The sequence below is a fragment of the Erpetoichthys calabaricus genome, chromosome 3, assembly GCF_900747795.2.
Source record: "Erpetoichthys calabaricus chromosome 3, fErpCal1.3, whole genome shotgun sequence".
NCBI lineage: Eukaryota > Metazoa > Chordata > Cladistia > Polypteriformes > Polypteridae > Erpetoichthys > Erpetoichthys calabaricus.
In genome coordinates this window covers 40,668,115-40,693,992 of record NC_041396.2, presented here as the reverse complement: position 1 = coordinate 40,693,992, position 25,878 = coordinate 40,668,115, and the positions used below count along the sequence as shown (strand labels likewise).

The following is a 25,878-nucleotide window of genomic DNA, read 5'->3' as shown; positions in this document are numbered from 1 at the left end:
TTTCTTTGATAGGAAGACATGATATTATTAGAAATGAGACCAACTATGGTTGTGTCATCAGCAAACTTTAGGATTTTCACAGATTTGTCCATAGATCAATCTTCCCCTTGGTATTAATAAAGTATCTATCTATCTATCTATCTATCTATCTATCTATCTATCTATCTATCTATCTATCTATCTATCTATCTATCTATCTATCTATCTATCTATCTATCTATCTATCTATCTATCTATCTATCTATCTATAGTCATTTGTATAAAGTGAATAGGGGGAGGTGGTGAAAGAACAAAATGCTACTTGACATTGGATTCAACAGATAAGGGCCCATCCTCACATACTGCTTCCTCCCTATCAAGAAACTCATAATCCACTGGTAGACACCATAGGGCACACCTAACTGGATTGGGTTCCTCTGAATCAATTCCACTCTTGAAGACTATGGAGAAATCCACAAACAAGACCCTTAATAATGCAGCAGCACTTATCATTGTGCTGGTTTGTCCCCAAAAAACCCAAATATCTGATACTGAGCTGTTGTCTATGTGAAGTTTGCAAGTTCTTTTCTTGTTTCCATGCTTTTTTCTTTTTGTACTCGGATTTTCATCTGAGGCACTGAGTTGCCATTTAACCCAACATGAACTTGAAGGAGGAACACCAGCAAAAGCCATGGGAGAAAATATGCAGACTCTACACAGACAGTGACCAGACTGAGATCTGAACCTCAATTCCCTGGGTTTGTGAGGCAAAAACACTAATCACTGTGCCACCATGTTACACAAAAGGCCCATCCAGACACAGAAAGCAGAAAAACTTCTATACAGACAGTGACTAGGCTGGGATGTAAAAAGAGAGACATCTGTCTGCATGGCAGCCATGATCAATAGTGTGCCATCACACTAGCTGTTTAGGACCACAATAGGAAAATGTCATTTTAATGGACATTTTAGTGGTAAAGTGTCAACATGGTACACAAGTCCCACTATCAGTCAAACGTTTGGAAATATTCAAGTCTTTGATAGAAATTCATGTTGTTTTTTTACAAGATACCCTTAAATTGATTACAGACAAGACATTACTACTGTTGCGTCTGGCTACTACTGCTTGAAATGACTGATTTTTAATTTATTATTCACAATTGACTGAAGAGGCCCACTTCAGCAGTCATTCCTTTGGTGTACTAATGGCCAACTGCCATAGATTAGCCTTAGTCATGTATAGATGCTAATTGGTTATTAGAGAAACCTTTGTAATTATATTAACACCACTGAACCTGATGTCACGCATGCCTCTTCCAGGCTCATCAAAGGTAAGCAGATCCCCCCCCTCCCCCAGGACACAACTAGGGCACAATCGCTGATTGGCTTGTCTCTTTTTCCACCCACAGCTCAGAGAAGATTTCCCTTCTGTTCCATGGATTATAAGAGCAGGGCGCTCCCAGAAGGAGTTGTCTCATTTTGGATGGAGCTCCATCCTCAAGTCTGATCACTCTTCAAGGCCTTTCCACAGCAGCCAACATCTGTTGCTTTTTGTGCCATCATGCACCTGCTATTTTGTTTGGCACTATGGGGGTGTTGGTGTAAGAAAGTTTAATAAGGTCACGCCCTGTGGTTGCCTGTTCACGAGAGACTTTTCTTTTCCACCATATTGGTTTACCTTGGGCATGTTTGTTTATTGCTATTGTCACACACGTGCGCATGGGAGGCAGCTAAAGGGTCTAAATGAGAGTAATGCCACGCCGGACCAGGGGGTGGCGGAGTATGCTGACCTTTTTTCTTGCTTCCCTGCAGACCGTTCACAGGAAATTCCACCTGGCCCTGATGACGTCACTTCTGGTTCCGGCTCTTCTGATGATGTCACTTCCAGTGCAGAAACTATGAACGAAGAACCTTCTGGTTCCGGCCCTTTTGTTGACATCACTTCCGGGTCCGAGCCTATGGAAGAGGATCCTTCTGCTTCTGCCGTGGATGACCTCACTTCCCTTTCTGGCCTTTAAAGCCGCCATATTTTACCTAACTCATCAGTTCTGTTTTGAACACTGTTCTGAGCACATCAGTGTGAACAATTTATCCTTTTGCAGCCAGGAAATATTATACGGATGGCTGCCCCAAACCTTTTTATGACTCTTGCGTCTGTTTTTTGTGACACAATCAATTGTTTGTTACGTTAAATAAAATATAAAATACTAGAATTAACCAGTCTCTTATCTCCAGTCATCTGACCATGACTCTTTCCCTCGGGTTTTTGCTAGCTAAACCAAATGAATTAGCTCCTTTCCAGAGGTCCCTGATACCCCTCTTTTACGGCTGCCATCCCAACATTTCAGTTGGACTAGTGCAATCCTCTCGGTTGATGACACAGGTTATTCTGATCTCTTGGGTTGCAAGGTACTGGTATTCCTAAAGTTCAGTTCTAGGCTGAAAAATGGCCAAAATCAAACAGCTTTCTGAAGAAAAATAACAATCCATTGTTTGATTGCAGAATGAAGGTCATTCCATGTGACCAATTGCCAAGAAACTGAAGATTTCACACAAAGGTGTCTATCACTGTCTTCAGAGAGAAGAGCAAACTGGATCTGATGCGGATAGAAAAGGAATGGGAAGTCAGATGGGCAACTGAACAAGAGGAGAAGGACATCAGAGTCTGTAGTGTGAGAGAGAAACGCCTTCCAGGTCCTCCGTTGGCTTCTTCCTTAAACACACAGCAAATATGGCATCTGCAGCAGAGAAAAGTAGACTCCAAAGGCAGTGCTCATCTGGGCACTGCCATTATTTTCCCCATTCTTCTATATAGTTCTTCTCATGCTTTGTCAGGTTGCATGGAGATTGTAAGTGAGCGGCCCTTTTCAAGTCCAGCCACAAATTCTCAATTGGACTGACACCTGGACTCTGACTCGGCCACTCTAGGACATTAACATTGTGGTTTTGAAGCCATTCCTGTGGAGCTTTGGCTTTGTACTTGGGGTTGTTGTCTTGCTGGAAAACAAATCTTTTCCCAAGGTGCAGGGTTTCCTTCTGGATTTCCGTGTACAGTTGTTTACTGCATTGATATTCACCTCATGTGCCTTCCATGTCCTGCTGCTGAAAGACATCTTCACAGCATGATGCCACTACTGCCCCATGCTTCATGGTGGGGATAGCGTGTTTGTGATAACAAACTACATTTTAGTCTCATTAGACCACAGAACCTTCTTCCAGCTGACTTCAGAGTCTCTCATGTCTCTTCTGGCAAACCTTCGCTGAGATACATTTTTTGTAACAATGGCTTTCTCTCTGCTACTCTCCCATAAAGCTACGACTGGTGAAGCACCTGGGCAACAGTTATTGTCTGCACAGTCTCTCCAATCTGAGTCGCTGGAGCTTGTAACTCCTTCATAGTTCTCAGAGGTCTCTTGGCATCCTGTTTCACTCGTCTTCTTCTTTCAGGGTCACTCACTTTTTGTGGATGGCCTGCTCTAGGCAGATCTACAGCTTTGCCATACTCTGTCCAGTTCTTAATGACTTATTTAATTATACTGCACAGGATATTCAGTGACTTGGACATTTTCTTGTCTCCATCCCTTGACTTGTGCTTTTCAGTCACCTTTTCAATGAGTTGCCTGTTGTGTTCTTTTATCGTCATTGTGTAGGTCTGACCACCATACTGACTCTTCACATGCTGAACCTCCCACATACAGTACAAGGGCATTTATATTACAACCAACTGAAACCTCCATTGACCTCTAAAACCAGTTGATGGCACCAGTGATGCTTTAGGGGTGTCATATTCATAGTGGGTGAACACTTCTGTGATCATTATTTTTGCCCACTTTTAGCCCACTTTGCAGAGATCTTTCTTCTCTTTGGCATTAAAGGGTCTTTTATTTCCATTGAACAGAATTAAATCCGCTCACTGTGATTCAATGTTGTATAACAATAAAACATAAAACCTTCCAAGGGGGTGAACACTTTTATTAGACACTGTAAAAACGCTCTGTTTAAACACACTGGCAGAACAGAAGCAGAGATTAGCAAGTGCCCTAATAGCTGCTGCATTCCACCCATGAAATGACAATGACTTTTATATTGCTGTGGACAGTTTCTCTAATTATTCCGCAATCTTCCCTTCACTTGTCATGTTGATCTTGGCCGATCTGCAGAGGCAGGCAGATGTCAGCATGCATTACATGAGAAAGTGCTTGTTTCCTGCTCATCTCATCACAGAGACATTCATTTCTGCATGTGTTTATTTCCAGGCTGTGTCTCCATACGGAAACAATATTTCTCTGAGTGTCTCTCAACTTGGCCGGCAGCTTGGCCATTAACTGTTTATGTAAGTGATAGAGATTAGTAATTGGCAATTTGATAGAGTTTCACTGTGTCAAGTGGGACAGGAGATTGAAGCTTGGAGCCAAATGTCTGTTTATGCTCCCTGTAGAAAGAGTAATGAAGAGCACTATATAACACATAGCTTGAGTAAGTAAAGGAGAGAACAAAGTCATGTTACTCTCGAACAACACTACACCTCTAGGGGAGAAGCGTGCCCTCATTAGCGCAATTATCTACTGAATTTCCAATCAGTTTGTAAGTTCTCTCTGTGCCTGTGTGGGTCTTCCTTCAGGTTCTGCTGGTATCATTTGGGCATTTGCCAGCTCTAGACAGTGCCCTTTATGAGTGTTGCTACTGTTTGTACGTATGTGTGTGTGAGTCTATCCTGCAATGGCCTGGTGCCCTGGTCAGTGCCGCCAGGATGAGCTCCCGTGACCCATCGGATTAAGCAGGTTCATGAATGTTATGAATTTCTATTTTCACAGCTCATTGTAAGAGCTGGATTACATTAACCTGCAGAGCTGTACTGACAAAAACAACGAAACCCAAAGGAAGACAGAAATTACTTTTGAAAATTTCCAGTCTACACTTCTCACAAAAATAGCTTTGTTCTCTCACTGGAATGTGAGTTTCATGAATATTTTCCAGTCTAGCACTCTGAGACGATCGCATAGCTTTGCCCAGTAGCTCTCCTCTCATTACCAAGATTCATTTTACTAATTTATTTTCCAGAGACAGAGAGACAGAATGCCGTCTATTATTCCGACCACTTTGGCCCAGTCTGTAATTCCTAAAACCCTTGACTCTAGGGGGCAGTTATGAGTGACTGGCTCTCCATGTCAAGTCCCAAGGCATGTGCTCAAAGCAGCAGTAAGCTCAAAAAACAAAAAAAAGAAAGAGAAAAACTTTATTTGCCAAAAGACAGAAGAATTAAATTACTCATTTTTTTAAATAAAAGGCTACTAGAATTTTTTTTGTGAAAATAAGCCCATGACAGCCTACAAGGTTTTTTAGATTTAACCCTAAGGAAACTCAGTGTGGGTATCAAAATTCTAACAATCCCGTCACTACAGGTAAAGGCCACTATGTCCAGAGAAGACAATGTGTGATTGCCAGCCAGGGGTGGATCTAATAAAGCAGTGTTTATCAACCAGTGTGCTGCAGAGAGTAAGAGCTCTGGGTCTGAACCTGAGAAAGAGACCTGTCTGAGGAGGACACAACTATCTGGAGAAAATGGCATAAAAGCAACTCCCAAGTGCATCTCACGTCTCCAACAAATAAGACCTTTAGTTCCTGACTGGAGGTGTTTTCATGCATTAATTTCATAGATGTCTGGTTATCATTTATTATTTAAACTAGTAAGCCCGGAAATTCGCTAGCGAATCGGAAATCCAAGAATGGCAATCAGTTTCTGTTCCGTCCGATATCTGGATGGATGACATATCATGGAGGGTGGGTGCGTCTGGGGAAATGTCATTTAACTACATAAGCATATCTGTAGTAAAGTGGTCTCGTTTTGTGGAGACGTGATTCCGTTGCCTGTGCTGACACCGACTGCTGACAGAGTTTTGCACAGCAAGTTCAGTTTACAGGTTGTGGTGTTCGTGTGCCAGCCACTGAGTGTGGGAAGCCGCTGGGTTAGAGTCTGTGACCATTATGTGATCTATATTACTGGCATAGTGGATTAGAGCAAGTGTAGCTCACAGGTTGTGTTGTTTGGGCGCCACATACTGACTCTGGGAAGCTGCTGCGTTTTGGGAAGCCGCTGCGTTTGACTCTGGGGCGGGCGCCACGGCGCATAACGTTGTGTTATTTGGGCGCCACCTACTGTCTCCGGGAAGCCGCCGTGGTTTGGGATGCCGCTGCGTTTGACTCTGGACTCTGGGGCGGGCACCAAACTGAATGACCGTTATGTGATCTAAATTACTGGCACAGTGGATTAGAGCAAATCTAGTTTACAGGCTGCGGGCTCGTTGCAGTGCGGCAGTACGCGTGAGTCTGTTGCCTTCGCTGACACCGACTGCTTGAGCAGGTTGTGTTGTTTGGGGGCCACCTACTGACTCTGGGAAGCCGCTGCATTTGACTGTGGGGCTAGCGCCACAGCGCAATATGCGCCTCGGTGGGAAGCCGCTGCGTGAAGACATATCATGGAAGGTATATGCAGGGTGTGGGCAGTCGCGTCCGGGCGGCTGTACAGCCTGGCGTGCATGCTTTACCCCAGGTGTAGTTCACAGGTCGTAATCTCGTTTCTGTGTTTTGTTTGGTTTGAGCCGTGACTCCTTTCGCAAGCACGTTGTAGGCGCGCGCGTTGTCACAGTTGGTTTGAGCCATGACTCCTTTTGCAAGTGTGTTGTAGGCACAGCATGGACCTGTGGGGATTCCGTCCGCACTGTAATACAACCTTCGAATCCTCTCGTTTCTTTTTTTGCTCTGTGGTGGGCGGCAGTGCACGTGCGCCTCGATGTGCCCAGCGCCCTGCGTCCATATCCGGTTTACAACCTTCGGTTAGTAAGATGGATAAAGATCTCTAGTAAAAAAAAAAGAAAGATTGGCGTATTTATTTTCTGTCACGTGTTCTGTTAGTATGATCCCATTTGCCAATAATGTTGACAATCTTGCCGATATGTAGTTCTAATACAAATAATGATAATAATAATAAATTTTATTTATATTACAACTTTCCCATGTTCAAAGCACTTCACAGAAATTCAGAAAAACAACAAGGCCTATATAACATTGGATATAAATAATATCTGTATAAAACACAGAGTAAAGATAAACAGGTGATATACAAAGCAAGAGACAATGAACCAGAATAAAATACAAAAATACTGAATATTACAAGAGAACCCTGAACAAATAACCTAATAACAGTAATCCTAAAGATGCATCAGAGACAGAAAAGCAGCTTCGTATTCTCAACCTTTTATGCAGGAATCAAGAAACAGGAAACAACACTTACTAGGTAATGGTTTGGGTAGCGGGATTTGTTTCCAGTGTAGTGAAGACAACCCAGTAATGTGTACAATGAGGCATTTTGATGTGTGGACCATAAATAGCATGTCATACAAAAAAACAAACCAACAGACAAAAAAAAAACAAAAACAGAAACAAAATACTGCACCTCCATGGTGATGTGAATGATGATTTGCTTTGACGTGTGTGATGGATTACAAGCATTGTGCAACTGCAGAAACGCAAACAGGTAAACATGGAAGTGTGAAGGAGGCTTTAGAAAGCAATGCTCCTTTTCTGTGCCCTTAAAAAGCTGTTAAACTTCCCAAAACTCTTTATTGACAGTTTCATGTTTTGCACTTGTAAAATTGCCAGTGACACGATTTTTAGTGTCAGTTTCATAAAACTGTATGCAAATTTAAGTTTCCCTGTTTTACTCATCACCAGTTCTCAATTTTGTATTTTAAAAATAAATAAATAAAGGAGCACTCAGGCCTCAGAGTTGTGGTGCAAGTGTGTGTTGTGCCGTGGTGGAGCAGCTCCGGAGTATTGAGGAGGTAATCGACTAATCGTGTATTCACATGTAGACGTGTGCAGCTTGGTTGACTGCCTTGTTAGAGTTTTGGGGATTGTAATCAGTGCCAGCACACAATCATCCCTAATAGGTTAAAAAAAGAGCCTGACATGAAGAAAAGATGAATGGGAAAGGAAAGGAAAGGAAAGTGACGAGATTGCGGCAGACGCAGTGCTACAGTGAAAGACAGGTGGTCGGGTTTGGCCCCAAAAGGAGCATGTGGCTGCCAGTCAAAGGGCAGGATCACTCCTGCTGAGAAACCAAGGAGTAGAAGCGACCAAGTGTTCCAAATGAGCTCCCAGTTTAAGGTTGTACGGTGCTAGTGGTGGTGGATAAGAGATGGAGGAGGGCTTGTAGGGACAGGGATATGAATTTGGCACCCCAGTGGTGACAGAATAAAGTGGCTGAGGTGAAGGCCCATAAGAAAAATGGTTCACTGCACCTGCTGAAGGATGTCTCCTCAAGCTCAAGAGACCTTAATGGTGAGCTGAGGAGTCATCAGTTTAGAGAGAGAGCTTTGGTTTTCAAGATAAAAAGATCCTGTGTGTTTAAACCTTGTTTTTATCGATTCACTTATTGGATTATTTATGGTTGATTTTTATTTATTTATTTATAAAGAAGTAGCCATATCAACTGCACTTCAGAACACGTAATTCACCCGAAGGTAAGTATGTTCGGGCCAGGCTAGTACTTAGATGGTAGAACCACCTAGGAAAGTTAGAGTTGCTGCTGGAAGAGTTGTTGGTGAGGCCAGCAGGAGGCGCCTACACTGTAGTCTGAGTGTGGATCCCAATGCTCCAGTGCAGTGACTATGGTGCCATCCTTCAAATGAGATGTAAAACTCTCTGTGGTCATTAAAGATCCCTGGGCCTCTTTCGAAAAGAGTAGGGTGTTTCCCGATGTCCAGGCTAAATTGTCCATTCTGGAAAAGGAGCTTATGTTCGGTAAAGTAGAAGGAAAGTGGAAGAGAGGAAGGCCCGGACACAGTGGCTTGAACAATGGGTTCAAACGTGGAAGAGATGGCGAGAATGGCTCAAGATCGGATAATGTTTCGCTTTGTTGTACACAGGGTCGCTATGAGTTGGAACCATCTCAACGGCACCTAACAACAACAACATTCATCCCCTGTCTCTAATTAGCTATCTCCCTCACCCCTTCACCACCTAATAGCTAATCTGTGGTGAGTGTACTGGCACACAGGTGGCTGCTGCATGTCTATGTAAAGAACTTTGAGTAGTAAGAAAAGCATTATATGAAGTGTGACAATTAAGCTCGGAACATTGGCAGCACTGTATAAACAGCTCAGTAAGGTTTCATAACCTTGGTATATCAGTGTTTCACAGCTCTGTTCGTGTTGACATGTGGCAGTGTCTTGGTTGCTGAGTGCCGTTCATCATTGTTGTTGCGTGTTCTTGTGTGCCGTCACAAGAATGTCGGAGCTTACATTAGAGCAACAAACAAACACCATCTCACACGGCACTGTCTGTGAGGGAGTTTTTAGCCAGTAAATAAATACTGTAACTGTATTGGAACACCTTTCCATCTCACCTGATCTGGCCCCCAATAACTTTTTGCTTTACGCGAAGATAAAGGAAATATTGAAAGAAAGACATTTCAATGACAATTCAGGACATCTCTGATGGCCATTCCAGAAAAAGAGTTCCAAAATTGCTTTGAAAGGTGGACTAGGCACTGGCGTCGGTGCATAGCTTCCCAAGGGGAGTACTTCGAAGGTGACCATAGTGCTATTCAGCAATGTGGTATGTAGCACTTTTTCTAGGATGAGTTTGCGAACTTAATTGTCAGATCTTGTATAAATGTAATTAATTATTATTATTAATGGAGCACTGCACATGTGCACTTTAGGGATTTGAATAGTTGTAAAATAAAAGCGCTTGCACTTTTTCCACTTTACTCTTGACTGTACATGTGCTCACTGCATGGCTTATCTCGATTACGTTACCAACAGTTCCAGATTCATGTGGCAGCTGGAGCCAACCTGGACCGTCACAACATGTCTTTAAGGTGTACAGTAGGAGAAAGACAAGGTAGACATGGGAGGAAAGTGCAAATTCCACACCAACAGTGTCAGGATTACAACTCAAGCTGCCCCAAAATGGCTTTTACAATACAAATAGTTTTCATATGGCATATGTGGGTGACTGACAGTCACGGAACACACTGGGATTTGCACCTGTGTATGACTCGTCTGGAAAAGATTCCAAAAGTCTGAAAAGTCCTTAGCAAGTCATTATTCTGAATAATGTTCCATCAATAAACACTTTTAACTTGGTTTACAACTTTTAAACGGGAAGTAACACGTCTGTTTCAGGGGGATTACACCTACTTGGCAAATGAAGAAACAAGGAAACCAGGTGGTTAAAAATTTAGGACAGGTGTGGTGACCCCTGAGCCTGAAAGCCCCAGTCTGCGGTAAAGCTCTGAAGGGGAGACTACTGGTCATTGCCCAACCTTTTTACAGTCATTAATAAAACGTCCAAAGGACACTCGCCATTACTGAGTAATGTCTGGAAACATGATGGAAATAAATAGTGGAACACAGCAGCAGACATCTGCGGAATCCAACCCAAATGAGTCTGAGCAGCCTGCTCCAAGATTGCATCACTTCACGCACAGACCTTGACATAATTAGGATGAGGGAATGAGACAAGCTGCTGGCTTTCTTTTTCTCTGCTCCTTGCTGTACAATTCCTGAACTTAAGATAGAATGCAATTTTGAAAGCAAAAAGAATTCTGATCTGTTGAGATAGGCAGCTAGCAAACACGCACAGCTCGAAGTAGACACGCACAGCTCAGCGACGTGCAGCCCCCTGTCTCGAACAAAGTCATCAACATTGGCAGCCACGTTGCCAGATAAATCTAACTTTAGTGCAACTAATCTCTTTTGTTCCTTTCATTCACGGCAGTGGCAGTCCCTGTGGCAGCATCTGGGTTCAAATCTGGAGACTTTTGAGTGCACCACGCTACTTCCTGACAGCAAATCATTCTTTGAAGGGTCATGTTTGCAAAGTGAGGTGAAGTCACATAACCTTTTGCTTAAAAAGAATGGCCAAAAAAGGTTATAACACCATTTCCAGATGAAGACCATCCTGGGTTGCTTTACCGGTACAAACCTGGACCACAGGCAGAACAATGTAGTCACTTAAGTCCATGTGACAAAATACAGTAGGTGTGACATGAAACCTCCACACTGCAAAACATGAAATCTAAGCCAAGGGAAGAGTATTTGAATCATCACATTAAATCTTGTTTTCCATATTGTAAGAGTTATTGACTTATTTAAAAATGTATATGTATGATTATTTAGCTTACTTTAAGAAATCTTCAATTTCGTTGTTCCTTTGTAAAAGTGACAATGACAATAAAGATCTATCTATCTATCTAAATTTTGCTTACCCCTTTGCTAGATACAAACGAAACAACTCCCATTTAAAGTTTATTGCCTAGTTTTTGTATAAGCATTTTGTGGTGCATCGGTGCACTAATTTTGCACTTTGATGGCGAATTAAGAAAATGTAATAAGATGCAGGGAGTAGATGCCCACTGGGAGGGTCCTGTGTAAGTGGTGAAAAGCAGCACCTTTTGGGAAAGCAAAGTTGGAGTCCAGCTCATGAGTCAGTGCCTGTCCAGTGCTGCAGTCTTAAGACATGATGGAGTCCAAATGCTGGTAGCTGCACTTAAAATTCTGTCTCTCTTGCACTGAACACTGTTAATTAGGATTTTTAACCACATAATCCCATCGGGAGGTATTCTTTACAATTACCCATAATCCTTCTCTACAACCAGTTTTTCTAATACTACTCATTAGCTCCCTAGAGAAATATCTTTTCATCACTTCTAACTTTCACAGATTTTCTTTCCTTTACACGTCCCACATTATTGTCTACTCAAGTAATTATCACCTAACTATTCAACTACTCCAGCACTCTGATCGTACCTTCCAAACAGAAGTATCCCACAACATCAACATTTTTCAAATAAAAACAAATACAGTTATTGTTTCTTAAAGCCTCACCTTACCCCTATTTGTTCACTTCTATCATAAAATGAAACTGCATAAGTGCATGTATAATGGGGGGCCATGAAATGGGTCAGTAGACTTTCTAGGCCCCACGTGATCCTGAATTAGACTGAAGCATGTTATGCTGTGTTATAATTTAGAACCATATTTGGATATTGTCTTCTTTAATCAGATCATACAGCTATCTTCTGAAACTGGTTAATTCCATTTTTAAGGCTGCAAAGAGAAACAAATTCTAGCAACACTGCGAGCAAGGCAGCAACCAACCCAGGATGGGGTGCCACTCCTTTGTAGGCCATAATTTATTCATACCAGGCTACTTTAGAGTCACTGATTAACTATCATAAGCACTTAACGCAAGGCAAAATGAGCAGAGAGAAAATGCCAAGTAAAAACAACACTGATGGGCTCGGACTCAAACACATGAACAAGAAGGCAGCAGATATAAACACCATGCCTCCACCTTACAGGCCAGTAACAACCAGTTGAGAATGGGGAAGGTGCAATATACATAAAATATATCTATCCATCCATTTTCCAACCCGCTGAATCCGAACACAGGGTCACGGGGGTCTGCTGGAGCCAATCCCAGCCAACACAGGGCACAAGGCAGGAAACAATCCTGGGCAGGGTGCCAACCCACCGCAATAAAATATATTATTATTTTTATTATTACTGTACTTCAAGATATCAATCTTACTCCAATGCTTTTCATCATTTCAAAAGGTCTTTGTGTTTCATGATGGATTCAGGCCTCTTCACTTTCTTTATACTTTATTTTTAAATGAATAAATTTGCCATTTTTGCCCATCTCAATAATGACAAGATGGACAGCAGGAGTCAGCTCAGGATGGGATGCCAGACTCATAACACAGGCATGACACATGACTAGCAACATGGACAGACAGACAGACAGAGCTGCCATTTCATACTTTATACAGAGGGGCCTGTAACTGAAATCGAGATCAGCTGAACAAGAAAGCCCTGGCTTCGCTTCTGATGACCAACTAACTTGAGTAGGTTTAGCATTTTCATTCTAAGTGAGCCTTCAGTCAGAAAAAAATTCATGAGTTTGTGTGAATCCAAGCAAAAATTCCCTTCTTATTTGCTTTTTGAAAAACAAACAACATGGCAGAAGAGTGCTTAATCCTGCTGTTTCATTGCTGTCTGTACCTGGGTTCAATTACCAGTCTGGTTACTTGCAGAGTAGAATTTGCCTGTTCTTCCTAAGACAATTCATTTACCATCTTCTTTTTTCCTCAACTTAATTGTATCAAAATTCTGAGATGAGATGATTTTGTGCAGATACACGTGTGAACAACACAGAATGCTGATGTGGAGCATTTACTTTAGTGCCATTGTGACTTGTCTGATCGCTAACAAACATTTATTACAAATGAGCAGACAAGTGACAGTGGCGTATAGTGTCGGGTTTTATTAGCATTTGGATACAATTAAGGGAGCAACGGTGAATTAAATAGAAATTGGCAAGTTTTGGCAAAAACACTTCCACATTTCTTACAATAAGAGAATGAAAAGAACAACATACTTAAAAATGAGATCAATTAAAAGTAAGAATGATGCAATGACTGCTAAATTTGTTGAAATAAAACAATTAAGCCACTGGGTCTCCTAGGACAGACCTTCACAATACTGTACTTCACCATCATGTTTTTTGCAAGTGTATGCATTTGATTTTCTAATAAATATGTCAATGATATACAAATTGTTTTGAGTTGCATTGCCTGCTATGAATATGTGTGGTCCTTTCATTATAAAAGACACAGGCCAACAAACTACTCTAGCATCTGGTCATTTTGAATTGAACTATCTGCAAGTGCTCACACATCCCACCCACTTTGGAGTTTGGTTTACCCATTACAGAGTGGGGAGAAACCCACCAGCATGGGGCACAAGACAAGATCCAATCTTAGATGAGGCCATTTCTGGCCATGTTTTCTGTGTACTGGGCTAGAACAGGGTCACCAGTTAGCATGGCCGTCAAGTCCTTGTAATGCCTGAATGAGGTGGAACAGGCTGATCAAATCGTAAATGGTCTGAATACTTATGCAAAGGAGAGACTTCAATCTAGGATTTAAATATAGATAGATAGATAGATAGATAGATAGATAGATAGATAGATAGATAGATAGATAGATAGATAGATAGATAGATAGATAGATAGATAGATAGATAGATAGATAGATAGATAGATAGATAGATAGATAGATAGATAGATAGATAGATAGATAGATAAACAGAAAATTTAGCTCACTTTATTATAGATGGCGAATAGAACTTCAAAGGTAAGTAACACCAGCCTTTTGACATTACCATAAGAGTAATTGAGAGCATGGAATTTGATCTTATTTCCCATGTCCTTCTGGGTCTTTGTAATGTTACTCTGGTTTTTCTTACAAATTCCAAAAACACATGCATGTTCAATTAATTAGTGACACAAATTTGGCTTTGTATAAGTCTACATGAGAGTGTGTCATTCAAGGGCCCCGTACCTCGTCCAGATTTGCTTTTCTTCTTCAAGCCTAAAGCTACAAGGATATGGTAGGTCCCCTGATCTCCTGTGACCATGAACTTGAATAAGTTGGGTTGAAACATTTGTTTAACCAAATAATATTGTAGTAACTAAGGAGAGTGATGCACAAAACTGGTTATTGAAAAGTGGTGCTCAACAGACACTGGTTTTATTAAAAACAACTGCGATTATCATCTCCCAGCCTACTGTTTAGGGTCGCAAGGTACACCTGCATAATAAAAAAAATAATATCACTCGCCTGTTTGTACCCCTTTAACATGGATTTCTGAATTGCTTTCTCTCTTAACTCTGGAAGCTCCGTTCTCTTCATCTCCACACACTCATACAACTTCCTCTTCTTCCTTACAGTCTCTTCCTCTCCTTGTGCGGACTTCTTGTCTCTCTGAGCAGTCATTAAGCAACCCAGAGCCCCTTCAAAGAGGTGTGTGCTCCTCTAACATACAGCAGGCAGATAACATCCTAAACTTTAATTACAAGCAGGGCTGGTGCCATCATTAAGGCTAATTAGGCGTTTACCTATAGTGCAGATCATAAGGAGGAAAAACCCAGATGCATGGGTTAGATATCAGTTGGTACACTAATAAGCTTGGCCTAGGGTACAAAATAGCCTAGCGCTGGCACTGATTACAAGATGTCACAATATGGATTACTCTTTTCATCACCTGTTTGATTAAGACATCATAAAGTTTGCTGTGTGTAGTGCCAGGTTTACTGATGACTTCATAGTAAATTATTTTGGAAGCACAAAGATTAAGTTAGCACATACTAGAATGTTAACTCCATTCTAGGTGCTAAGGCGTTTAGTCTGAAACAGGATGTCATGTCTGATTGGCCACGGTCTTCAACTGAGCAAGATGGCAGAGCTTAAAACAAAATGGAGACAAGCCAAAGTCATAAACACTTTTGGAATGGAAGTAATCTCTCTATTATAAAAAAAAATCTTGGGAAATCTAAAAGGACAGCTGCTGTACAGGCTTTTAAATGATCGATGCGCAGTGCAACAAGCAGAACAGACAGACAGACAGACAGATAGATAGATAGATAGATAGATAGATAGATAGATAGATAGATAGATAGATAGATAGATAGATAGATAGATAGATAGATAGATAGGAAAGGCACTATATAATAGATGGATAGATAGATAGATAGATAGATAGATAGATAGATAGATAGATAGATAGATAGATAGATAGATAGATAGATAGATAGATAGATAGATAGATAGATAGATAGATAGATAGATAGATAGAAAATTTAGCTCACTTTATTATAGATGGCGAATAGAACTTCAAAGGTAAGTAACACAAGCCTTTTGACATTACCATAAGAGCACAGTTTCATGGCTACCACACATTAATTCCCGCTTTTAAACAAATATCTTGCTCTAATCCGACTGTCTGCCTTCCTACCCAAGTTTCAGATCAGTCTTCACTGCACAGTCTGACAGTTGTATGTTCTGCTGTAGTAGCTTTTAGTACACAGATGCTCTTGAACTGTCTAGTTCTTAATTAGTTCATCTGAAGGTGATCTGGATGCAGAAATGAATGTCAATGCATGACATCGTGGCTCCACTTCCATTCTTAAAAGATGTGTTTGGTGAGGCCAGCAGGGGGCACTTACCCTGTGGTCTATATGTGGATCCCAGTACTCCAGTGCAGTGACAGAGACACTGTGTTGTAGAAATGGTGCCATTCTTCAGATACGATGTAAAACCAAGGTCCTGACTCTCTATGGTCATTAAAAATCTCTTGGTAGAGTGTTTCCCAATGTCTGGGCTAAATTGACCATCAGGACCTGGTCATTCTGGCCTTCTAATCATCCCCCATTTCTAAATGGCCAACTATTTTTCTCTCCCCTTCATCACCTAATAACTAATGTGTGGTGAGCTTACCAGTGCAAGAATGGCCGCTGTCACATCATCCAGGTGGATGCTGAACTCTGGTGGTGGATGAAATGCCCCCCACTCTCTATGTAAAGCATGTTGGCTGTCTTGAATAGCACTACTGTATAAAAATGCAATGTCTTATTCTCCTTCAGTGCCTCCTCATGTTGACCACTACAAAATAAAACTCTTAGAAGAGCAACAAAAATACCACAGGGCATCCTTAAAGTTGCTAAGGGACAGGCCAAATTAGTTGTTTAAAGAAAAGTCAGGTTTGTGTCTGATTTAAAGTCCAATATTAACCATGACAATCCCAGGTCTGGGATGAGAACACTTGGTGTATTGCATAGATTTTCACACTGAATCCAGTGGCAATCCCGAACCCCCGTTCTTTTGCTGACGATTTTCCTTCCAACTAATTTCTCAATTAATTTTACTCCCCCTGTTAATTAAGCAAGTTGTTATTTCCCATCTTTTATGTTTTCTTGTGTTAGTCGACAAATTACGGACTGGTACTTCTCAATCATTGCTGGATGAAATTAAAATTGTCTAATATTATCTAAATCTTATTATGTGATATCATCTACTGTTAAATTCTGCTCCGTACTTCTAAAAAATTTTTTAATTTTTTATTGAGGATTTGTTCTGTTCTGTGTATTGTATTGTATTGTATTGACCCCCTTCTTTTGACACCCACTGCACGCCCAACCTACCTGGAAAGGGGTCTGTCTTTGAACTGCCTTTCCCAAGGTTTCTTCCATTTTTTCCCTACTAGGTTCTTTTTGGGAGTTTTTCCTTGTCTTCTTAGAGAGTCAAGACTGGGGGGCTGTCAAGAGGCAGGGCCTGTTAAAGCCCATTGTGGCACTTCCTGTGTGATTTTGGGCTGTACAAAAATAAACTGTATTGTATGAAGCAAGAATTTAAGTGTTTTAGACTGGGATGAATTTTGGAAATTAAGAGAAAGTGCAATTAGGACTGAAGTCAGGAAGCACTTCAGTATACAAAGAGTTGCTGTAATCTGGAACAAAAACTGAGACATGGAGCTGGAGGAGAAACCTTGACAACATCTAAGAAGTATCTGGATGAGATAAGGGGTCAGGCTTGATGAACTGAATGGTATCCTGTCATTTGTCAAAGTTAATAAGTCCTTACGAATTCATTCTTTTTATCTTGTTGTTTACATTTTGCTCTTCACCTTGTTCAGAATTTTCAGTTCTCATTTGCTAATAAATACGCAAGTGGATCACACTGAAAAAGGTGTTGTCCTTTTAGGGTCATTTGCACTGATGTCCGCTTCACTCATCATTAATTGGAAGTATTTAGATACAGAAAGCATAGCAACCTACCCCCAAAAAAGTGAATTAAGCAAAATATAACAAAACACAAGTGAGCGCTTAAAGCTAATTAAATGCTAATTTCTTATAAATGTAAGTCTCACTCAACCACAATTTAATAAATGCAAAATAAAAATAGAAAAAAGGCTCGGCTAATTTAACCATGAGATCAATTTGAGGGTTAAAGACTTGCTGATTCTGAACTTGGTTAGAATGAAGACCATCAGCCGCAGGAGGAGGCCCAGGACTGAACATGAAGACCCCTGTTGCATTGTGTGATTACGTTTATGCATCATTCAGTAAGCTGGGAACTCAATGGAAAAAACGGAGGCAAAATTAACCAAATATCTCCCTATGTTATTAATGTCAACTGTTTGGTCAAATATCGAGGAATATTTTGGCCAAAATAAATACACATATATATAAATGTATTGTGAAAACTGACAACAATGAAATAAAAATGCAATAATATGTGAACATAAATGAGGAAATGTATCATACATTTTTGTTGCTTATTTCTTTATATGTTTATTTAATCAATTCTTTATTTATTTATTTTAGTGACACCACACACAACATTAAATACACCATGAAATGAAAACTCATTTTGACCCATCAGAGTTGATAGAGTGGGCCCTAGTGAATATTGCGACTGATGAATTGTGGGTTCAGTGGACACTAATCTCACTAATCCAACAAGGGCAAAGGGGTGAAGACCCTGGATGATAAATTCATTGCTTCTTGAGGTAAAGTGGCTGCTTCATGCAGTAATTGTGGAAAACGTTTTCTTGCACTTACCCACCACAGACATGCACAGTCACAACTCTGAGCATGCGCTTCAATGATGATTCGCCAGCCAAATCACAGGATTTACAACAGCCCACCTGTTATGTTTCAGCGTTTCTCACGTAGGCTGATGTTCAAATTCCTTTTCATGTCTTTTTTGAAATTTTTGACTCTATTGTTTATGTTAATGATGCTAACCAATCTATATAATAGAACCTATCAATGTATGTTAATATTTCTGGCCTGTCTATGTATCTTCTGCTATGTGTCTTGTGGGTGGTTCCCAAGGGGCGGGGCTTCCTGCCTATCACTGTCAAAGGGGCTGCCCTCAGCCTTATAAAGGGTGGAAAAACAAGCAGTCCCTTGCGGTTCATTTGAATGCACCTGGTGGCTTTGGTGACTTCCCCTGTGGTTTATTCATTCTTACTGATGCCTTGGATTTTTTTTAACAATTCTGTTCTGCTTTTTGACTTCTTTACTGGACTGTGCATTGGGACTTCATTTGTTTTGAGTTTGCCTGTTTCAAGCAAATCCTACTGTGCCTTTTACACTCCCTGGAGCTTTTGTTATGAAGAGTTTTTCTTGTGCAGTAAATATTTTTTTTTATAAATTATCTTTGTCTGCCTTTTTATGTTCACAACCTGAAACCCTTGTGGGGGTATTGACCACTGATTTTCGGATTTTACGATGAAGCACTCTCAAGTTCATGACACCACCCTCTCAACTTTGATGGGTAAAAATGACAATTTTCATTTCTTTGTATATTTCTTGTTTTGGGTTGTCACTAAAATAAATTAAGAAATAGTTGATTAGAACATAAATAAGTAACAAAAAATATATCTCATGAAACATTCAATTATTTATGCTCATTTATCTATTTATTGTCACATTTCACAATGCATCTATTTGCTTGCATATTTATTTGTTTCATTTTGACTAAACAATTCCTCCATAGCCTAAGCAAAATCAGACACTCACTTTACATTTTTGTAAACCAATTGCATGCATGCAAAAAATAACAAACAAAAAAAAAGTTAAAAGTACTGCACTGAATGACAAGGACTGCTTCTGATTAGGAACTTGATTAGAATTTATACCACAACAAAGAAAGGATTCCCCATGATCCTGGGTTGGAAACCATTATTTTCAATGAGGCTGCCAAGTAGAAAGAAGTATTTGTAAGAGTTTAATAAAAAATGACAAGTGCGGAAAAAGAATAAGAGGATGAAAAAATAAACGGTCTTTGTTTCTTTCTTTCAAGGCTTGCTCTTCCTGCATCGCCTCTCTGAAATAATCGCAGCCAGGCAGGAATTCACTGAGCCACCGCAGTTGATTTGCCTGTTTCCACCATTTATTGTTCTCTGTTGTCAATTCAAGCTCCTCTTTGTGCCCACTAACGCTACGTTCTCCTTTTAATTTGTAATGCGTTTTTTTTTTGTTCAGCTAATTGGGTTTTTCCGTTTGGCACTGTCTTATAATCTTCTAGTGATTTGTGCATGTTGTTAATGGTTCTGTAAAGAATAATGATTGATTAGATAATAAGGAGTTAGGGTTGTGGAACACGGCATGTGTAATGCATCCTTTCATTTACAACATTATACGCTGTAATAACAATCTGTAAAAATACATTACTTTAACTGTATATTTTCACGGTAAAAATAACATAACAGTTCAAAGAATTCTTTTAAACAGATGAATGCACGTAAATTTAGTTTTAGCTGGTAATATTATTCAAGTGCTTCCATGAGCAAATGTATTCTGTGAATTAGTGTATTGCGTAAAGTCATTCTAGATTTGCATAAAGTTGATATATTTGCATAAGGAACGCCTCCTTTAGCGCAACGCTACAAATCGCTCCTGATGACCTCCACACCTCTGCACTGTGGGATACAAACATTTAAAGATGGTAGATGGAATACTGTTTCTGTGTATACTGGAAGCTTTTTTGTGATTTTAAACCAGTGGTTTCCAAACTCGCTCCTGGGGACCCCCTCCAAGGCTGCAGGTTTTTGTTCTGACCAGATTCACAATCTGTGATAATAACACCTGAGCTCATCTTTTTTTTCCTCTTCTCTTTTTCTGCATTCATAGAAGCACAACAGTATGTTTTTTACATTTATAAGACATTTAGAAATATTTCAGTTTTTTTCTAATGCTATAAATGTTCAACTCTTACATTGTTTTCTTATTATTTTTCCCCTTTTTCTGTGTAGTTTGCTGCCTTCAATTAACCCTAATAGTCACAGCTAAAAACAAGCAGAGTGGACACTCAGGATGATGCATCGGCTTCAGCGTCAGACTTTGTAATTAGTAAATAATCGATTAAATAACCAGAACACCTGGAAAATCAGGATAAAATACTGTTAACAACATAAAAAAACAAATACATATTCCCCGTATAACTTCTTAGTACATTTTAATAAAGATCTAACAAACTTAGCTTAGAAAATAACTTTCTCAAACTTAATGCCAATAAAACTGAAGTGTTACTGGTAGGTCCAAAATCCCAACTTTCTAAGGCACTTTTAAATCTCAACTGAAAACTTTCCTCTTCTACGAACTTTTGTCATCTGTGTAATTTTTTTTTTTTTTTACTCTGTATGTAAAGCAACCTTGGGTTTGTCAAAGGTGCTCAGTAAATGTAATTTAGTATTATTATTTATTATTTGTAATTTCTACATTGACTCCAAAACACAGAAGCTGGGAAAATATGACTCACTTAATTAGGCTAAGACTCCAATGAAAAAATGGAAGCTGCGTGGATCAAAAATCTGCAGTCACAGAGGGTCCCCGGGAAGCGAGTTTGGAAACCACTGGTTTAAACTGACATACCTGTAGCGCTCCCTACACTGGGGGTCTCCAACTCCAGTCCTGGAGCGCTACTGTGGCAGCAGGTTTTCATTCTAACCCTTTTCTTTATTAGTGACCACTTTTTGCTGCTAATTTTAATCCTTCATTTTAACTGACTTATTTATTTATTTTTTAAGATTCAGTCCTCCTAATTGCTTCATTTTGTTTTTTTTTTTTTGTTTTTTGTTACAGAAATGAGGTATGATGTGGGCCAACAGATGATCAGCTAAGCTGGGGCTTCACACTCCAAACCAGTTTCTTATTTATGTCCATCCATCCATTATCCAACCCGCTATATCCGAACTACAGGGTCACGGGGGTCTGCTGGAGCCAATCCCAGCCAACACAGGGCACAAGGCAGGAAACAAACCCCGGGCAGGGTGCCAGCCCACCACAGACCAATTTATGCTATTAATTAAATCCATTTTTTATTTCCATGGCTTGCTGTTGCTCTCCACTCTGCCACAGCAAAATTGTTGATTTTCTTTTTTCTAAGAGCACCATTAAAATGTGCTGGTGACCTGAGCAGATCAACATTACTGAAACCTTCAACTTTCTTTATGTTCATACAGGTTAGCTGAATTTGTGTTGGCTCATTTTATATCTCATTATTGTTTGGCTACTAATTTAGGAAAAAGGAACAATTAAAAGGTCTGAGTCTTAAATAGCAAGTTAATTAAAATGAAGACAAAAGAAGTTCATTAGCAGCAAAAACAGGTCACTAATTAAGAAAACAGTTAGAATGAAAACCTACAGCCACAATAACTCTCCAGAATTGGAGTTGGAGACCCCTGACCTACATTCAGGACCAGAGCTGAAGACCCCTTATCTACATTCAGAACTGGAGTTGAAGACCCTTGCCCTACCTCATACAATCACCCTTTCCTTCTTCACCAAACAACATGAAGTGATTATGAAAAACATTGCCTTCATTTTCAGTCTGTAAAATTAAGTGTCTTAACACAGTTACTTTCATTACTATGATTACATCTTGTTAGTTTTATATTGGTATGCAAACTGTTTATCATAAGTACAAGTAGTAAGCTTTACTTGTTTTGATCTGAGATCATTGTAATATAGAATTAACCGGTACAATTTAATGTTTACAATGATAGAAGTGTAACTGCTGTCAGCCTCCTTTGTACAAATATAAACCATTTACTGGTCTCTACTTCTGGCAGATTTTTTGACAGTTAAATGATTGATTGACAGCTCAGCCGCCAGTCATTAATATTACGGCCACGTTTTTAACAGTTTAGTCAACACTAGGTTATAGCAGCAGCTTTGAAATCAATGCCGAAACTAAGCCTGCAAGATGTTAGTCTTTCATCTGACTTGCCAATCAGCCTGGCACACTTGTGCGTGAAGAGAATTCACAGACTCCACAAAGAGAGCTCCCAGTGAGGAATCCACTGTACTTTTCTGCCAAGTTATCCTAATATGCACATTGCTTTTTAGTTTCTAATTGAAGGGTGTCTACATTCTCATATCGCATCCAAGTTTAAGATTATCTTCATGCATACATCATGCAATAAGATTTTTAGCTTCATGGGGACCACAGCTGGTTGACAATAGTGACATCTTGGTAATAGGAATGAAGGGCTGCAGCAAAGTGCTGTTTAATGCTGCGCTGCCCCGCCTTGCTCAAAAGCAGTATAAGTAAAAAAAAAAGTAAAAGCAGTATATGTGGTGGCTCTGAGGCTAAGGATCTGCACTGGTATCCTGAAGGTTGGCGGTTCAAATCCCTGTCAGTGCCACAAGAGATCCTACTCTGCTGGGCCCTTGAGCAAGACCCTTAACCTGTAATTACTCCAGGTACAACCTGTACAATGGCTGACCCTGCACTCTGACCCCAAGGGTATGCGAAAAGTAACAAATTCCTAATGCAAGAAATTGTATAAGGCGAAATAAAGAACAAAAAAAAAGTCTGTTACATTCAAAGCAAGTAATTAATTATAATCTTAGCAAAATAGGACCACTTTGATCTGGACCCCCCAAGTGTGCAAATATTAAATGAAACGTGAAGCCCATTCCCCAAACTTATTAAGGTGTTCTCATTTCACTGTGAGGATATTTTTTAAAGCAAGTTGCAACATACTTGCTTTCAACACCTAACATGTCTGCAAAGACCACCAAAGGGTGTTAACAATAAAACTAGAGGTGACTGATGTCATTTATGAAAGCTGATTTCTGTTAGCTCGGTGCCTTCATTAACAATAGGAGGATGCCTTTCCAATGACTATATTTAAAATGTCCCCTGAATGTGTCATGGTCTGGCGTCCCTTCCAGGGTATGCTCCTGCAGGACTTTCCCCGTGATTCAATAACGTATAACGCGTGTTCAGAAGATGAGCGGATGATTTATTGCCGCAGCTGTTTCAGGATGAAAGAGGCCGTCGACTGGTGTTCTCGATTAAAAGGAATTTACCGCCCGCTACGGATCTGTCCATCTAAAGATGTGCCGTAGATTTAAACAAATACATGATTAAAAAATATTCACATCCGTGACCCTGCCCTTAGAAAAACGTGTTTAAAAAGGTGGATATATAAATAAACGGAAAGAAACCCCCGTTTACGACAGTCATTCAATCGATCATTAACTGAGCCTTAAATGCTATATTTCATTATTCGGCTTTATCACAAATGGCTACGTTTATTTTGTTTTCCCAGTTGGAGCACAGCAAGGTGAAGTGACATGCTCAGGGTCACACAGTGTCAGTGGGAGTCGATCCCGCAACCGCAGAGTGTGACGTTCAAGTCTTTAACCGTTACGACACACGCATTTACTTAGCGAGAGAGAAGTCCCCGTTTATTACAGGCAATCAATCAATCAATCATTTATAGCGCCTCAAATGCATGCATGGTATGTAGAGCAGACAAGACTTCAACATATGCATTTCTGAAGAAACGGTCATTGGTACAGTATGTGAAACAAAGACAGCCTTTTGTTCAGGAATAATAAAAAAAATAAATAAATACCGCGTACAGCCGAAAGCCGTGTAATTTGCTCCTAAGCAAAAAGTTCTAATCAGATTGTCAGGAATTTAGCGCTAAACAACTCTTTATCCTTTGAAAGCTTATGGAACGACTGTGTTCGAATTTGACATTTTCCAGAAATACCAGTAACAAACACCAATTTAAAAAAATAAGAAAAAATGAAAAAGACTCCCATTGAATAGACGACTTCGTATTTCCAAAAAAAAAAAAGAAAAACTGGACACGGAACAAAAGATACAAATGCAATTATTAACAACATGTTACATTACGAAGAGATGTGCATTCGCCTCAAAAACTTTCAAAAGTTAAACGGAAATCTGTGTTAAAAGCGAGAACCGAAAAACTGGGAGGGGGTGAGGCTGAGGGTGAGACCGTTACCTGCGTGCCGCCCACCTGCCTGCAGTGTGAGGTGAAGCCGCGTTGTCCGCCGGTCACTCGCTGTCGTATCCTCGATGGCGCGTCTCGGAGCTGCACAATGCCGTCTTTGTGTGCAGGTTCAGAGTCTTAAAGACCTTTAAATCCGCTCTCCAGCCCTGCGCTTCTGACTGAGATATAAAAATAAATAAAAAGGAGGTAAATGAAGGGCTCACATAGCCCTCGTCTCTCCTCGTCTTGACGGACTGCGCGGCGAGCCACGGAGCACTTCTTCAAATTGGGTTGGGTTCACTGATACCTACGGCACCCGAGGGAAGGCTTTAGAAAGGCGTACATTTTTTTATTGCTGAGTCTGAAGATTGTTGTTTTTTTTTTCTTCCAATGAGACTGGTTTTGTGGTTTTCAAATCCCCTTTTAAAAGAGAGCAGTATTGGAAATGATGGCTTGAATTTGGCTCAGTGGTCCCGGAAAACTCCAGCAATGTTGTATGCAATGAGGAATGAAAGAATGATACCAGATTACAGAGTCTGGATTATATGTTTTAATAATAATAATACAGAATAAGCTTTCTTTTAGTACAGCTGGAGATGCACTCTTAAAAATAAAGGTACCAGAGTGGTCCTTCAGAGCAATGCCATAGGGTCCCAAAAGCCACCTCCAGATGAAGGTTCCAGAAAGAACCTTTATGTATTAACAGACTCCATGCAGTAAATAACCATAAATAGATGACAACAGATTTGTGAAATACCATTGAGTCATGATTCGATAAGGACTCTTTCTACATGCAGTAACAGAGGCGCAGGGTTCAGGTTTTCTTAAACTGATGGTGCCCTGATGGGTAGCCTACCACACATTAAAGATTTCAGATTTTTCAAAGCCCTACTTCCTATGCAAAGAACCCTTCCCAGAATGAAACGGTGCATTATCAAGCAATAATTCAACGAGGGACCACACAACCCAGGGGAGGATGAAAGCCACTATCTAAATCAAGTGGACCGTATGGTAAACTGGTGTAATAAAAACTTTCTCACTCTGAATGTAAAAAAGACCAAAGAAACGATATTTGATTGTAAGACATAGAATATGTTCAACCATTGTTGTTTTGGGGAGGAGGTAGAAATAGTGAATGAATATAAATACTCATCAACTAACTTAGATAACAAACTTAACTGGAATACAAATACAAAAAAATATATTCTCTTAATGCAATCAGCGTTTA

At 40.2% G+C, this 25,878-nt stretch overlaps 1 protein-coding gene across 2 annotated transcripts in view; it reads right to left on the bottom strand.

Annotated features, from left to right (window-relative positions):
* prelp (proline/arginine-rich end leucine-rich repeat protein) overlaps positions 1-24,958 on the bottom strand; it is a 33,056-nt gene extending 8,098 nt beyond the window's left edge. The window contains exon 1 of one of the 2 annotated variants that reach the window (XM_028796670.2): positions 24,663-24,958. The gene's annotated coding sequence lies outside the window, so the exon portion shown is untranslated. The remainder of the gene's footprint in view (positions 1-24,662) is intronic. The other variant, XM_028796671.2, reaches the window with a different exon arrangement.
* Between the last annotated feature and the right edge of the window lie 920 nt (positions 24,959-25,878).